The sequence below is a fragment of the Hemiscyllium ocellatum genome, chromosome 11, assembly GCF_020745735.1.
Source record: "Hemiscyllium ocellatum isolate sHemOce1 chromosome 11, sHemOce1.pat.X.cur, whole genome shotgun sequence".
NCBI lineage: Eukaryota > Metazoa > Chordata > Chondrichthyes > Orectolobiformes > Hemiscylliidae > Hemiscyllium > Hemiscyllium ocellatum.
Window position 1 is genome coordinate 54,091,137 of NC_083411.1, and position 13,867 is coordinate 54,105,003.

The 13,867-nt window shown below is 42.1% G+C and overlaps 1 pseudogene; it reads left to right on the forward strand.

The window, feature by feature from the left end:
• Positions 1-7,696: 7,696 nt before the first annotated feature.
• Positions 7,697-13,867, forward strand: part of LOC132820000 (sodium- and chloride-dependent neutral and basic amino acid transporter B(0+)-like) — a 55,133-nt pseudogene continuing 48,962 nt past the window's right edge.

Consider the following 13,867-nt stretch of genomic DNA (forward strand, 5'->3'; position numbering starts at 1 on the left):
TAAAATGCATTTGGTTTACTAATGTCCTTCACGAAAGGACATAATTGATTCTTACCTATTTTGAGAGCAAACAAAACATCCGACATCAACCTAAGCACCAGACAGGACAAACACAGCCTTGCCGACACTGTGATGTCCTCCTTATTTACATCTGGGGACTTGTTGCTTAATCGGAATAGCCTCTCCTATCTCTGCATCATGCACCATTAGGCTAATACTTCCCAGGTTATTTCCTCATATCTCCCCATGTGATAGTAATGCTCTTTCAGGTAATTTCAATTTTTCTCAGGAAGATAACCCAATCATTTATCCCAATTTTTGACAACTTCCTCATTGTCCCATTTAATTTGAGGAATGTCCAATTCAGAAGCCTCTGAACTTGGCTCTTCCTTCTGTGCTGTAATCATTAACACCTTCTCTTGCTTTCCTTCCCTGTCAAAATATCTTTTGAGTATCCCACAAGACACACTCTGTGAGATTTCTTCCAGTCTGGGGTCCATATCAAGTAGTTTACCTCACTCAATGTCCTTTCGATTTTATAAGATCCACTAAATCCTGCTTTTAAAGGTTCACCTATTACTGGAAGTACCACTAATACCTTATCCCTGATAGCAAAATAGCGATATTTTGATTTCTTATTCCACTTGCTGAGTCATTGTGAGCTGTGGTACTTTTAAATGCTGTCGAGTCAACTCCCTAGCTCAATTTAATCATTCTCTAAAATTTGACACATAGTCCAAATGGGTGGTCTCTGAATTCTGACATATTAATTTCTCCTTAATCAATTTTAGTGGTCCTCTCACTTCATGTCCAAAAACTAATTCAAATAGACTGAATTAGATGGATTCATTTGGTATATCTCTGATCATAAAAAGAACAACCAAATTCCCTTATTCCAATCATCTGGATAATCCTGACTATAAGCCCTCAACATGGTCTTTAGTGTTCAATGCCATCTTTCTAACGCTTCCTGCGATTCTGGATGGTACGCAGTAGATTTGAATTGTTTTATGTCTAAACTGTCCATAACTTCCTTAAATAGTTTGGATGTGAAGTTTGACCCTTGATTTGACTGTATCTCTGTTGGTAGTCTGTATCTAGTGAAAACTTTGAGTAATTCCTCTACAATCCTTTTAGCTGTGATATTGTGTAATGGAACAGCCTCTTGAAATCTTGTCGATGTATACATTATTGTTAACAAATACTGGTTCCCACTTTTTGTTTGTGGTAGGGGACCTACTCAATCAATTAAGACTCTGGTAAAAAGTTCCTCAAAATCTGGAATAGGTATTAAAGTTACAGGTTTTATTACCATCGGTGGTTTTCCAATCACTTGACATGCATGACATAGCTAGCAAAATTCAACTACATTCTTGTGCAGTCCAGTAAAAATGTCTTTGTATTTTAGCTTGTGTTTTCCTCACTTCTAAATGGCCTCCAAGTGGTGATTCATGTGCCACCTGCAACATTTCCTTTCTATACCCCACTGGCAATACAATTTGATGAATCTCTGCCCGTTTCTCATCTGCTTGAATATGTGATGGTCTCTTTTTCCTAATTAAGACATCATTTTTCAGGTAATAGCACACAGGGATAAATTCAGACTCCTTCTCTGTATATGCCTTTTGATACAATTGCTTTAAGTTTTCATCTTTCTGCTGAACCTCAATGAGTTTTGCACAGGTAAAGATATTTGCATGATTATTTATTTATTCCTGTTTTATCTTAACTAACTGATTGAATACAGTCTCTGCTAATGCCACTTCAGATTCCTTATCTGTACCCTTTGATCTCTCCTCCTTCAACTGGTGACTCTGTGACCTCATTACTACACAAACAGGGAAGATTCCCAAGTAAGATTCTTGCAGTGCTTTAGTTGCTTGAGTATCCACAGGTCTTTCAACTACAGTAGGCAGCACACCTACCAGTGAATCAGCTGTATCATTCACAAGGACAAATTGTTTTCCTGGAACCGATACTTTGTCCAGTACTCCTATACACATTCTCCACTCTTTTCTAGTCACTCTAGCATCATTTTACATAATTGAGCACTTTTTGTCTCACCATGAACTCTTGTTACCAGTAACTTTTCTGGCAATAGTCCTTCAGGAGTATATTCCTCCACATCCTTCAGCATCACAGACTGAGAGAATCCTGTGTCCCTTAATATTATAACCTCTTTACTTGCTACTCTAACATGAATAAACTTTACCTTTTCAGGTATATTTTTAAAGCAGATCTGGCATTTCTTCCTTAACCAACCTCTGATCAGCTTGTGCACTCTGATGCAGCTTTCTAGCTCCCACTGTTACCACTCCAACAACACTTCCAGGGTTATCCTGCTTTCCCACGCCTGGCTTTCCTGTGCTTTTCCTAGCCCACCAACACTGTGATTTCATGTGATCTACTTTATTGCAATAAAAACACTGGAGCTTTTACCTTCTTCGTCCCCTTCTGGGGTTTCCTTTTTACGCTGTGATAAGGTCTCCTTATGATCTTCACTGAGATCTATCTTACCCTTTCCACAGGAGGATTTCTCTTTTCCCCAACTTCTATCCCTCATGGATTGAAATTGATGCAGGAAGTCAGACCGTGATTTATGGACCAACTCATAATCATCAGCCACTTCAATTGCTAAGCTTGCCATTTTTAACTCTCTGCTCTGCCAAATGAATTTGCACTATGTCAGGCAGTGAATTTTTAAACTCCTCCAAAATAATTGTCTCTCTAAGGGTATTGTAAGTTTGTTCTATTTTTAAAGCTCTTATCCACCTACCAAAATTACTTTGTTTAATTCTTTCAAACTCAATATAAGTTTGACCAGGGTTCCTCCTTAGATTCTTTAAACGTCTATAGGCTTTCTGGTACCAATTCATATGCGCTTAAGATTGATTCTTTTCCCTACTCATACTCCCCAGATACCTGCTCTGATAGCGATGTGAATTCCTCACTAGCTCAACCCACAAGTTTGGTTTGGATCAACAAAACCCACACACTGACTGGCCATTGCATTTGTTTAGATTCTTTTTCAAATGAAATGACAAGGGCTTCCACATTCTTCTCATTAAATTTAGGCCTTGTTTGAACATACTTAAACAGTTTCTCACTAGGCTTCTGACTGCCAGGGGCTTGCTCATCCTCACTCTCTTCCTCACTAAACCTACCTTCAGCCTGCATCTCCATCCTTTTGTGCTGACTTCCCTTTTTAAGTGTCAATTTCTAAAGTTCAATCTCTTTGCTTTTTCTTTCTCTTCTGCTAGAGTTCTTCATTATCTTTCTTTCTCTGTGGCTAAAGCCCTTAATGTGTTTGCTTTTTCTCTCTCTTCTGATTTTAATTGTAATTCAAACTGTTTCATTTCTGCTGCCCTTTCCTTATCTCTCCCCTCTAACTCAAGCTGCTTCATTTACAATCGAATTCTTGCCATCTCTACAGATCCTGATAGTGTTTCCAGCAAATTTGAATACTGAGCTACTGCTGAATTCATCTCATCTTTCCTCACATTAGGAGGTAAATTCAACCCTAGCTTGTCTATTAATTCCTGCAGTTTGGTCTTATCTGCCTTTTGCAAAACCCCCGAGGTCACTTCTTCCACCTCCAGGAACTCCTTGGTGATTGAAAGAGCCATTGCCATCCGAACACGGTTTAAACCAACCAAATCAACACCCGAAATAAAAGACACTAGCAACTACCACTCGCTGTTTAAATCCCGCAAAAAGCCCCCAGTCTGTCATGGACTAGGTCTGACTGTAACTTTGCTATTTGTTTAATGAGGTGTACAGTGGATATTCCTGGAGTACATCAGCTTGGTCAACTGCCAGGTTTTAAACAAACAAAATTTATTTGCAAAATTATAAAATGAACTACAAGGAACAGAAAACAGAATACCCGATAACTTATCCTATCCAAACCCTACCTAATGATGCTGTTCTGAAAATTCTTGCAACAATCCCAGTACACAGATCCCTAAGCACAAACAGCAAACAATGGCACAGGCAGCATACAGTTCAAAATCAGAAGGGCAGAAGGACAGAGAGAAGGCTTCCAGTTTCCCCCATGACTCTACTCCCTCCCGTACTGAACTGAACAGCTAGAGAGCTGGCCACGTCCCCTTGACAAGACCAAGTTTTCAAAAGGTCTTTCAAGCTTTTGATCTGAAGCAGTATTTGTTCGGGGAAACAACTAGGCTCCAGTGAACCATTCAAAGTTCAGGCACGATGGAGCCTGGCCAATTATCCCCTCTCTAAAAAAAAACTCAAGGGCAAACTAACTTGTACCAGACCATTACTGTGACAATTGTTGGGGGCTTATAATCCAATCCAATCAAAGTGATCACCCCTTTCTTATTTTTAGTTCATCCATATAGCTAGACAATCACCCAGGAATATTCTGTCTAAGTACAAGTTGAATTCCCTAATCAAAAACATCATTCCCTCACCTCTCTTGTGCACCTTTTTATCCTTCCGATAGCATCAACATGCCAAGCATTAAGCTGCCAGTTATCATCCTCCCTCAGCCAAATTTCTGCAAAGGGTATGATATCCCAGTCCCATGTTCCTATCCATACCCTACGTACATCTGCCTTACCTGTCAGTCCTCTTGCGTTGAAATAAATGTGTTTAATTCATTGTTTTTCCTCATAGCCCGCCATGCTCTTGCCTGCCTTGTTTATTGAACTTTCTCCCTTTATCTTCTGTATCAGTTCTCAACCTTTTCTCTTTTCTCATTGTTGCTCCCATCCCTGACCCCCATCACGGTTTAAGAAAATGCAGTCAGAGAGGAGAAGGGTATTATTAAGCAGGACAGGGGTCAGAAGGGATTTACCAGGATGTGGCCAGGTATGGAAGGTTTGAGTTATAAAGAAAGGCTGAAACGTTTTTTCACTGGAGCGTAGGAGGTTGAGAGGTGACCTGATAGAGGTTTATAAAATAATGAGAGGTATAGATAGAGTTGATGGTAGTTGTCTTTTCCCTAAGATGGGGAATTTCAAGACTAGGGGGACATTTTTAAGGAGAAAGTGAGGACTGCAGATGCTGGAGATCAGAGCTGAAAATGTGTTGCTGGAAAAGCGCAGCAGGTCAGGCAGCATTCAAGGAGCAGGAGAGTCGATGTTTCGGGCAATTTTTAAGGTGAGCAGTGAGAAGAGAGAGATTTGAACAAGATATGAGGCAATTTTTTTACACCAAGAGTAGTTTGTGTGTGGACTTCCTGAGAAATGATGGATGTGGGTACAATTACAGCATTTAAAAGATATTTTGATGGATACGTGAATAGGAAAGGTTTGGAGGGATATGAGCCAAGACCAGGCAGGTGAGACTAACTTAGTTTGGGATTATGTTCAGCATGGACAGGTTAAACCAAAGTGTTTCCATGCTGTATGAATCTATGACTCTGACCAATCAGAAAGAGGCTGGCAAGAAGTCAGGAAAGCTCCAGAGTGCATTGCGATCCGGAACAGATTAGTGTTGGATCACCACATTTATTTCTGGAGAAGGTGGGACGTACAAGTGTTCTGGTTTTCTGAAGGTATTGCTGAATGTGATGGTGGGATTTAAAACTAATTTTTGCAGGGGTCTGGGATACTAAATGGAGGTTCAGTAAAGGTTGATGTACTGAAAAGTATTGAAGAACCCACCATTGCAATGCAGAAATTCGTGCAAATATATTCAAGTTAGTGCAGAATGGAGTGTGGCAAAGATGGATGGTATTTTTTAATGCAAGGAGTCTTGTGAGTAAGGCAGAGGAGTTGTGCGTGTTTATTAATGTATGAGGATCTAATATCATTGCTATCACAGAGATGGTTGTGGTTGAGGAAAGAACATGATTGTCAGCACAATATTCTGGGTTATAGAATCTTCAGGTGAGATAGGGGAGATGGGTGAGGGTGTAAAAGAGCTGGTGTCACCACATTGATCAGGGAGTCAGTTACTCCAGTAAGCAGGAATAATATCTTAATAACAAACACAAACAATGCTGCAGAACACAGAAGGTCTGGCAGAATCAATAGAGAGATAAACAGAGTTAATTAGTTGAGTCCAGTACAAGGCTTCTTCAGAGTTGAAAGTTGTAGGAAAATGGGCCTTTATACTTTTGTCAGAGACAGAGGAGGGTGTAGGGGCCAGAGGACCAGTGCAAAAGACAGGGGGCAGCAGCAGCAAGAGAGAACAGCTCCTTCGGGTGATTGATGGCGGTTGCAGCTGCCATGGTGATCGGTCTTCCTGTGGTTTTTTTTGTTTCTGCACGGGAGTAAGTTGGGGCAGGGCCCCATGCAGTCCCAGATCCTTGGCTGGCTCTGGCTCTAGCACTGAGGTCACAGATGAGGATTGAGCCAGGATCCCGATGACTGGTGGCAGCTTCGCAGGGAGAGCAGTAGGTAGGAGATCAGGCCCATGGCTCCAGCTCAGACATAGAGGCTTGTGGGAGACATGGCAATGGCAGGGGTGGGTCCATAATTAAGAACTCAGAGCCCAATGACAAGACCCTGGAGCCCGTTACAAAGACCCTGGCTGATGTTAAGCAGTGAATGGAGGAGGAGCGGAGGGTATTAAGAAGAAGAGGGAAAGATGAACTCAAAAGCAGTAAAATTTTGCATTAAACTCAGTCTTTCAAGATGACGCTGAATGTGGTGACACATTGCATTTTGCACAAGAGAATACACTTTTTGTTGTATTTTTATATGCAATCATCACTCTTCCAAACCCACTGGTGTTTGTGATTCAGCCAAAAGATCGTGCACCTAGCAAAGCTTCTAATGATCCAGCCAGATGGCTAAGCTGATCAGTAAATAACATTTGAAAGCAATGGAAGTTTTTCAGTAATTAGCTCTGGATCTCACACTGAGAGAGCCCTATCTAATCATACAATTCAGAATATTGCTTTACCCTATCAATAACCTACTCCAATACAGATGAAGACTTTTTGAATATTAATGTGCTGCACTTTCAATTGGTGACTTGCTGATAGTCAGAGGCAACAGTGTAGGAACCATACTATTTAATAGTTACTTAACTTTTCCAACTATAGAACTATTACACCTCACTTTAGTAAGCATAGTTATAATTTAGGCGATAACATTTCATGATGGAATGCTAAGAAAGCAATACAGATTTACTTCTCTCTTATAATCTTCTAACTTTAAACATTTGGTTAGAGGTGAGACTGCCAGATCAATGGACAAGCAATCATGTTTTTCCCAAATCCATGTACATTTCATCTTATATAGGGATTACAAAACTGCAGCCACACATTCAAAACTAATTAAAATTTCATTACGTAAAATGAACTCGGGTAGCAGGGGATGACAATTATATTTCTAATATGGGAGAAGACCCGTTCATTTTTAGAAGAAATCTTAGATAGCTTTTCTTTGGCTGAAGTTCAACTTGGTTTGGATTCACTTGGAAGCTATTCCTTTTAAAACCAGCACTTTGCCCAAACCCTGAGGACAGGGAATGAATGCCCTTTGATCGTAACTGTTCTGAAAACAAATCATTTAACTCAATAGAAATGTTTAGTGTGGAAATTGAATGATTAGCTAAGTAGAGTTACACCTGTTATGAAACACAGTAAGAGGCTGACTTCTGACTCAACAAGAATAATCCATTCATGAGAAGTTGAAGGACTTTTGGCCAAAAGGAGTGTCCTCATTTTACTTCCAATTCTTGTGCAAGTGGAAGAATAGTTCATTGATGTCTGAAAATGGACCGAAGGCATTTATTTCGGTTCTTACTGAATGACAATCGGCCAAACCCTCCACAGGATACGGTGAGTATTTCAACAAAACAAAACAGTAAAAATCCATGTAAGACAATTTCAGATACTGTTGATTTGTAGATTTTGGTCATTGTGAATTGTAGACTCTCTGTGGACATCTGGCTGTTTCTAACCTGACAGACATTGCTGCTAAATAGAGAACTGCACCATTTTCCGATAGTTGTGGGAGTGGTGACTATACATTTCACTTGAGATCTAGTCTGAGAAAGATTAATGTCTGAGCTTGCCATTTCAATTCTTTCTCCCAGGATACCGCCAATGAACATGGTGCTGTGGGTGATGAGAATGTGGAACGGGGTAACTGGTCTTCGAAGACTGATTACCTGCTCTCAATGATTGGTAATGCAGTGGGTTTTGGGAATGTTTGGAGATTTCCTTACCTGGCTTACAAAAATGGAGGAGGTATGGTAGAGAAATTAAAAATATCGGAGAGTAAGAAAGGCAGAACTAAATGGATCGATTTGTTGACTTATCCTGAAAATTGTAGTTCAGTAAATAACAAATGTTTATTGCACTAAAAATGATATAGTAAATAATGCAGAGTTAAACAATTTCAATGTGAACTGGTAAATTCAATCCCACAGCTAACAATTTTGACTACTATTTTCTTATGAAGAGAGAGATATGTCAAGGTAATAGTTTAAAATTAGCAATGTGATGCATCAAATATATGCTATTTATAAACCAAAGTAAATGGTTCATTTATTAATTTGCAATGTATTTTCAATTGATATTGTTTAGAATGCATGAGCCATCCACATCAGATATATTTACTGCACAATGTGTGAAATCCTCAGAATAGCAGGCTCCTCAGTCAGGCCCTGTGTTCAGGTTTGTACATTATCATCAAAACTGCTCAAATCAGGGCTCTTCACAACCCACACCATTGGATTGATGGAAACCAAGCGCAAATGTATAAGAAATGTCACAACATGACTGTGTAAAGTGACCTGAAAAGATATCTGATTGTGTTAGAGAGTGAAATTCACAAAACGGGAATTTGGACATTCGTAGAGATTTCAGGGTAAATTTTAATCCACCCCACACAGTGTAAGCATGGAGTTTCACTTGAAAATTGAAATCCTTTCCGCTATTTTCCAGGTGCATTCCTTATTCCCTATTCTGTCATGCTGGCCCTTGTTGGGATACCATTGTTTTTCTTGGAGTGTTCCTTTGGTCAGTTTGCCAGCCTTGGGCCTGTTGCAGTGTGGAGGGCTGTGCCTATGTTACAAGGTGAATGTTTATTTTATCGATACAGTCGCAGCAAATTCGGAAAAGTAATAGTGTTGATTTAATAAATAATAATAAACCTCCCTTATCTGACAAAGGTTAAAGCCAAGCTTGTGAAGTAATGTTGCACTCTGATCTGCCATACACGTTATTAGATGTGGTACATGCTGTCTATTGGTTTTTGGCTCATAGTTTGTCAGGTTTTTTTTATAAAAATGATGAATTGAAACCCAGGATTCGGGACCTAACACAGCAGAGTGACATCACTGGTAAGGCATAAGTTCATTGGTTGATAATAGCTACTAACATGACTATTATTGGCTACTTTCAGGTTGAAGGTAAATAAGGGAAATATTTAAGGTTACAAATTAAAAGATCAGTTGGAATTTTTTGAAAAAAACTAAATTAAGAACTTTTTAAATAAAATCGAGATGTAGGGCTAGACAATATCTTGTAACTGCATGAAATTGGAGTTGATGGACCCTACTGAGGAGCTGAAAATGTGTTGCTGGAAAAGCGCAGCAGGTCAGGCTGCATCCAAGGAGCAGGAGAATCGACGTTTCGGGCATGAGCCCTTCTTCAGGAATGAGAAGAGTGTGCCAAGCAGGCTAAGATAAAAGGTAGGGAGGAGGGACTTGGTGGAGAGGTGTTGGAAGTGCGATAGATGGAAGGAGGTTAAGGTGAGGGTGATAGGTTGGAGTGGGGGTTGGGGCGGAGAGGTCAGGAAGAAGATTGCAGGTTAGGAAGGTGGTGCTGAGTTCGAGGGTTGGGACTGAGACAAGGTGGGGGAAGGGAAATGAGGAAACTGGAGAAATCTGAGTTCATCCCTTATGGTTGGAGGGTCCCTAGGCAGAAGATGAGGCACTCTTCCTCCAGCCATCGTGTTGCTATGGTCTGGTGATGGAGGAGTCCAAGGACCTGCATGTCCTTGGCAGAGTGGGAGGGTGAGTTGAAGTGTTGAGCCACGAGGTGGTTGGATTGGTTGGTCCGGGTGTCCCAGAGGTGTTCTCTGAAATGTTCCGCAAGTAGGCGGCCTGTCTCCCCAATATAGAGGAGGCCACATCGGGTGCAGTGGATGCAGCAAATGATGTGTGTGGAGGTGCAGGTGAATTTGTGGCAGATATGGAAGGATCCCTTGGGGCCTTGAAGGGAAGTAAGGGGGGAGGTGTAGGTGCAAGTTTTGCATTTCTTGCAGTTGCAGGGGAAAGTACTGGGAGTGGAGGTTGGGTTGGTGGGGGGCGTGGACCTGACGAGGGAGTCACGGAGGGAGTGGTCTTTTCGGAACGCTGATAGGGGAGGGGAGGGAAATATATCCCTGGTGGTGGGGTCCGTTTGGAGGTGGCGGAAATGATGACGGATGATATGAGGTTCAATGTGACCACATCTGTGACAAGTGTTGGTTTCTCTTGTATATGACTTGTCCTTCTTTGTGTGTGGCTGCATCAAGCTGTGTGTAGCTCCTCAGTACACAAACACTAAATCTGACTATGTACTGAGGTTCTACTTGTCCCTGGTGTTGTGAAGGATGGGACTGGTCTTGTTGCTGCAGACTGCTCCAAGGAATTAGACTGTTCCATATCGCTTTTCCTTTGTGAAGAATTTCAAAACACTTTTCATCACAGGTCTATTAGGAAGAGGTCAGTATGTAGCATCCTCAAGACCCTGTTGGAAAAGGACAGGTTAGTCAGCAGACTGTCAAAGTCATTTCACAGAATGCCTCATCGCCAGAATTTTCCAACAAGCACCATGACATCACTTGGCTCATGGTGAGAAGGGCAGTACCTGTGAGATTCTTCACGTACGCCTGGATTGTCTGCGCCACTGCATGTTGCTTACAAATCGGTTTAAGGAGGGGGAGTTTGTGACTGTCTCACATCTCCTGCTGGAATATGCCTTTGCAAAGAGAGACTGGAGAGAGATGCCACAACTGTGTCACTCGCCCATCTCCACTGACTTGCAGCTGTCTGCACTGGACCCGCTGTTATAGGAGTCACCATTTTTCAGGCCCCATCTCATCACTGCTGGGCCCATTTCAATGCTGCCTCCAATACTGGGTAGACTGTTGGGCCCCACAACCAAGAGTTCCCACTCCGGGCCTCCCGTGATTCCAGCCAGGAGTCTCCTGCTCTGCTGATGCCTTGGTGACACCAGGTGTCCCCGCTCTGGGCCTACTGCGAGCCGGAGTGCCTCATTCCACTGACAGGCCAGTCTGCTGGTGTGCCAAGATTCCCACTCCAGCCACCGTCCTCCAATATGCCAGCACTGGCACCTTAAAGAGTCCATCACCTCCGTCTCCGATTGCTGGAGGAGCAGGGGAAAGTCCTTGCTACCATCACTGCCACCTCCAATTACCGGAAGGCTGTCACCACTCCGTGTAAAGCCTGCTCTTGTTGCCTCTGACCAACCCACCAAAGAAACAAGAAATGAAAAGAAAAAAAATCAAGAGAGAGCAGAAAGTAAAAGATTTTTAAAACGTAGGTGGAAGTGGATGAGCTCTAGATAAGAGTCTGCATGCAGCCCTGCTACACTGTCGCCATCTTGGAAAATTGAGGGTTTGCAGAGCAAAAATGACCCTGACGAGAGTTATGTCCAGGCCTCCCAGCAGCAGTCAGGATATGGGTCAGAAAATAAATCAGGAGGTAGAAAAGGCATGTAAAAAATGATGCACAATTGCAGTAATCATGGGAGTCTTCAATATACAACTGGACGAGGAAAATCAGGTTGGTAGGGGATCCAATAAAAAAGGGATTTGCAGAATGTCTACGAGGTGATTTGTTCGAGCAACTTGTGATAGAGCCCTCCAGGGGACAGGCAATTCTGGATTTGGTGCTGTGTAATGAGGTAAACTCGATTAAGGAGCTTAAGGTGAATGATCCATCGGGGGCAGTGGCCATAATATGATAAAATTCACCCTTCAGTTTGAAATGGAAGAGCAGGAATCTGGTGTAAGATCTTTACAATTGAGTCAATGCAACCAGAAAGCCATGAGGGAGGGGCTGACCTGAGTTGATTGGAAGGGGACCATAACAGGGAGGACGGTAGAGCAGCAATAGCAGGAGTTTCTGGAGGTAGTTTGAGGGGCAAAACAGAAATTCATCCCAAGGAAGAAGAAACATAGTAAAGGGAGGATGAGGCAACCACGGCAGACAAGGGAAGTCAGGAATAGCATAAAATCAAAAGGAAAAGCATCCAATGTGGTGAAAATTAGTGGGAAGTCTGGAAATTTGGAGGCAGTTAAAAACTAGCAGAGGATACTTACAAAAGCAATAAGGGGGAAGAAGATGAAATCTGACGATAAGCAGATTGTAATATAAAAGAAGATTGCAAGAGTTGCTTTAGATGCATAAAAGGTCAGAAAGAGGTGAGAGTGGACATTGGACCATTAGAAAATGAGGCTGGGGAAGTAGTAATGGGGAACAAAGAAATGGTGAAGAAAGTGAATAGGGACTTTGCATCAGTCTTCACTGGTGGGAGGCAGCATTAGTGTGCCAGGATGTCAAGAGTCAGGAGGCAGAGTTGAGTGTAGGGGCCATTCCTGTGGGGAAGGTGCTGGGGAAGCTGCAAGGTCTGTAGGTGAGTAATTCAGCTGGGTCAGATGGACTACACCCCAGAATCCTGAAGGTGATAGCTGAGGAGATTGTACAGGCATTGTTGGTGAACATTCAGGAATCACTGGAGTCAAGGAAGTTGCCAGACAACTGGAAAATGGTTAATGTAACATCCCTGTTTCGGAAGGTATGGAGGCAGAAGGGAGGAAACTATAAGCCGGTTAGTCTGACCTTGATCATTTATAAGATTTTACAGTCCATTATTAAGGATGAGATTGTGGAGGGTTTGGAAGTGCATGGTAAAGTAGGGCTGAGTTAGCACAGCTTCATCGAGGGTAGGTCATGTCTGACAAGTTTGTTAGAATTCTTTAAGGTGGTAATGAGCAGGTTAGATGAAGGAGAACCAATGGATGTGATCTATTTGAATTTCCAGAAGGCCTAAAAACAGGAGCTCTGTATGAAGCTGCTAAATGGGATAAGAGCCGGTGGTGTTAGGGGCAAGGTCCTGACATGGTTAGATTAGTGTGGAAATAGGCCCTTTGGCCCAACAAGTCTACACTGACCCTCCAAACAGTAACCCATCCAGACATGGATAGAGGATTGGCTGACTGGCAGAGGGCAGAGATTAGGGATAAATCCACCAGTTCCACAAGGACTGTTGGGACCACAACATTATACATTAACAATCTGGACAAAGGGACTGGGGGCATCGTTGCTACGTTTGCAGTTGTCGCAAAGATTGGTAGAGGGACAGGAAGGGCTGAGGAAGTGGGAAGGCTGCAGAAGTACTTACAGTAGTGAGGAGAGTGGGCAAAGAAATGGCAGATGGAATACAGGATGGGAAATTGTGAGAGTTATGCAATTTGGTAAGAAGAATAGAAACAAAGACTATTTTCAAATTGGGGAAAGGCTTTGGAAAACCGAAACATAAAGGGTAGGAGTTTAGGATTCCCTTAAAGTTAACATGCAGGTTCAGTTGGCAGGTAGGAAGGCAAATACAGCGTTAACATTCATTTCAAGAGGGTTAGGATATAAGAGCAGAGATGTGCTACTGAGGTTCTATAAGGCTCTGGTCAGACGGCATTTGAAATATATGAAAATGTTTGGACCCCATGTCTCAGAGAGGATGTTCTGACCTGGAGGGGTCCAGAGGAGGTTTACAAGAATGATCCCAGGGATGAAGGGATTGTCAAATGAGGAACAGTTAAGGACTCAAAGGAGCCGAGGAGGATTTACAGAATAATGACATTTACAGAATAATGAAATTTACAGAATAATGAATGGTCTGAATAGAGTAAACCTGGAGAAGATGTTTCCA